Raw genomic sequence first — 3,281 nt, forward strand, 5'->3', positions numbered from 1 at the left:
CCCTACCCTTACCCCTAACCATAGCCCATAACAAAGTTAGGTCAAACAATGTCATCTTTGCATTAAAAATTACATAACTGAGCGAATGACACTTAATGACAGTTGTCATAAACATGCATAAAACCTCCATATTCATGACATGTGTCATGTCATGATTATGAAGGTGTCATGTCAGTCTTATGCACAACCCCTTCAAGTAAAGTGTTACCGTTTTCGCTACTCTTTCTTGCTGGTTTGATTTGAAAATCTTACATATTCAGAGAGTGACGCACTCAAGCAAGATTTAATGAATTTTTTGAAGTATGTGTTTGGAATTGAACTCTCTAGTTGGAGATGGATACTCTTGCCAAACAGGCCTATAGACTTAAAAGGCCTCATTCATTTCTGTGATAGAATTGAATTTTTGATTCCTAAGACCCAGATGCATACAACATTTTTATATGCTTTTTTGAGGAAAACAAAATGAGAAAATCTAAACTATTATTGTGAGACTGTCTGGTAGACATGCTGCTCTCCTTAAATAGGTGGTAATTGACAGGACAAATAGTTAACCTTTGAGGGCTGATTGTGGAGAACTAGATTGATCCTAACTCTTTTGATTCACACGCAATTGGTATAGCAATTTGAGTTATTTGTGTTAACTATGCTGTCTGTTCAGGTGTCAAGGCCCTTGAATACAGGCTTTTGTAAAGTCAAAAGGGAGACATTGTGTACAGTAGCCACTGCTAGATGTGTCATCGTGGCACAGTTTATGAAAGGACAACAGATTTGTGTTGTGAGTTTCTCTAATATTATTAAGCAGTATTGTCTTCCCAACTGCACACAGAATCAAACTACAAACCTCCATCCCAGTTCTGTGACCTTCATGCCAACACCACTACTTAAGAAGTGGGATGGAAATATATGCCATGTCTCTGACAATGAGAAGAAACCAAAATACTTTTTGACATGTTTGATGTTCTTCCATGTTGCTACTGCATTGGCTCTGCAGCATCTTCTATCAACGCTGACATTGACAACCTTTCAGGCTCCTCAAACTTCAAATTGTGAAACCACCTATTAATCACATGAAAATATTTTCAATTGTATAAATTAGGAAAAAATTGGATATTTTATCTGTCTTCCATCTGCCAGCCTGTAATCTTGTTAGTGCCAGATGTAGTGGGACAGGCACCCTGCTCTTTGGATGATAAAATGGCATCCAGTCTCCCAATTTTCCTTTGCTTTCTTTTTCTTTAGAGCCTCAAGATTGAGAGCTTTATATGTACAGTGCTTTTATGTTAGACGTTTTTGTTATATGCTCTCTCTCACCCATATTTCATCTGATTTCACATAGGCTACTTGTCTGTCTCTCTTTCTCTCATTTTTTCTCCATGTTTTTAAATATATTTTTTAAAATAATTTGTACATTATTTAAAAAACTTTGAACAATTCTTGAACATTTTTGAACAAATGCATGAACAAATTTTACATAAGTGGCTGATTATTCTCATGCTTGATGAAATTGCACACACTGCTCAGTTCGTTTTTTTCTAAACACCAAAATGTGTTTCCTTCCACAGATATGGAGAGGCAGGCAGACGAGATGGGGTCCAGTCATAAGAAACACCTCTCCTCCTCTCTCATCCCCTTTGAGCATGAGGATGCTGCTGACAGTCAGGAGGAGGGCTTGGAGGTGAGTGAGCCGTGTCATATATCATAATCAACACATTTTCAAGTATTAAGGTGAGAGTAGTTACACTTGGCTTTGATGTGTTAGTTGATGTGTGCTATGTTAGTGAGTGTTATATCTACCCAGCAGGATTTGCCCTGTTCACAATATCCCTTTAAATAAAATGCTCTCTAAATGAGGGTTTTGACTAATTCCATGCCAGTGGATTGTTGACATCCATACATAATATAATCTCTTTTTCTCAGTGCCCCTGTGGGGATCCAGGCATGCAACTGGCTCAAGGGATGAGTCTCATTAAAAATAACAGTACTTTCATATACCAGAACGATACATATAAATTTCTTGTTTTGTTCTGGCACTTGTATCTCTTTTAATGCATTATGCATTCAAAATGTACAGTCTCTCTCTACCACCAATGCAGATCAACAATTTTGATGACATCATACTTCAGCTTCTCAGAATTTTCATGTATTAATTATAATTTTTTTTGTTAATATGTAGACAGCATGAGGTTTGTACATGCTCCAGAGAGCCTCTCACATGAAATTAATGCTTATAGTATTGGGAATAATGCTAAAAGGTCCATTATGTACTTTTAAGGCCAATGTGTCATGCAAAGAAAAGAGATGAATTCAAACTATAGCCTCACTGTCAGAATCCGTTCCATGTTTTATCTGTGTCTTGCTCCCCAGGTGTTTATGTTGATTTCATCCCAGGTGTTTCCCATGTGTTATTTCCAATGATCCCAGGTGTGTCTCCTTAGTCCCTCGTCATCCTGTGTTTAAAAGTCTGAGTCCTTTGAGTTAGTGTTGTCCGGTATTGTTTGTGAATGTCAACTCCCTTGTGCTATGTGTGATTCCCCGCAATGTAAATAAACTCCTTGGTCTGTACTCCTGGTTTTCTCATTACGTGCTCTTCACAGTAGCAACCCGTGCCAGAATACCGGACCAAAAACAGAAAGTGAGTGGCGACTTTTTCCTCGCGTTAGTTTTTTTTCCGCCTTTTTGAAAAGTTTTTGTTTTCCTTGTTTTCCCCGCGGCTATGGAAATTGCCGCTCGCTTCTCCGCCCTAGCTCGCCTCGATCTCCCCTTTGTCGAGTATTCCTGGGAGTTCTGCCGGCTTGCCGCGGCTACGGCCCTCGATGACGACACCATCAACTCGCTGTTCTGGCACGGGGCCAACTACCATCGCCCCGTGGACCTCCCAGACACCACGGGACTGAGCTGGAGGGAAGGAATCCTCCGGTGTCTGGAGAGCGTCCTGCCCCGAGCCAGAACCAGCCCACCGGCCGCGGCGAGGTCAAGCCCGCCGCCGTCCGCGGCTCCCCCAAGTCAGCCAGCAGTTCCCGAGTCAAGTCAGCCAGAAGTTAATGTGGCAAGCCCAAAGGACGTTAATGTGGCAAGCCCACCAAGTGTTCATGTGGGCCCAGTGTCGGTTCCAGCCCCAGTGCCAGCTCCTCGTAGGCGCCTTCCAGAGCGCCCTCAAGTGCCCGTTCCCCCAGAGCTCGCCCCAGAGCTCGCTCCAGTGTCGGCTCCAGCCCCAGAGCTCGCTCCAGTGTCGGCTCCAGCCCCAGAGCACCCTGATCCCCAGCTCAGCCCAGGAAGGGCCC

General features: G+C 42.6%; 1 pseudogene; it reads left to right on the top strand.

Moving 5' to 3' along the window:
- LOC107757871 (N-acetyl-beta-glucosaminyl-glycoprotein 4-beta-N-acetylgalactosaminyltransferase 1-like) overlaps positions 1-3,281 on the top strand; it is a 97,504-nt pseudogene that overhangs the window by 7,881 nt on the left and 86,342 nt on the right.

This window comes from Sinocyclocheilus rhinocerous, unplaced genomic scaffold (genome assembly GCF_001515625.1).
Source record: "Sinocyclocheilus rhinocerous isolate Xijiao unplaced genomic scaffold, SAMN03320098_v1.1 scaffold252, whole genome shotgun sequence".
In the NCBI taxonomy this organism is placed as follows: domain Eukaryota; kingdom Metazoa; phylum Chordata; class Actinopteri; order Cypriniformes; family Cyprinidae; genus Sinocyclocheilus; species Sinocyclocheilus rhinocerous.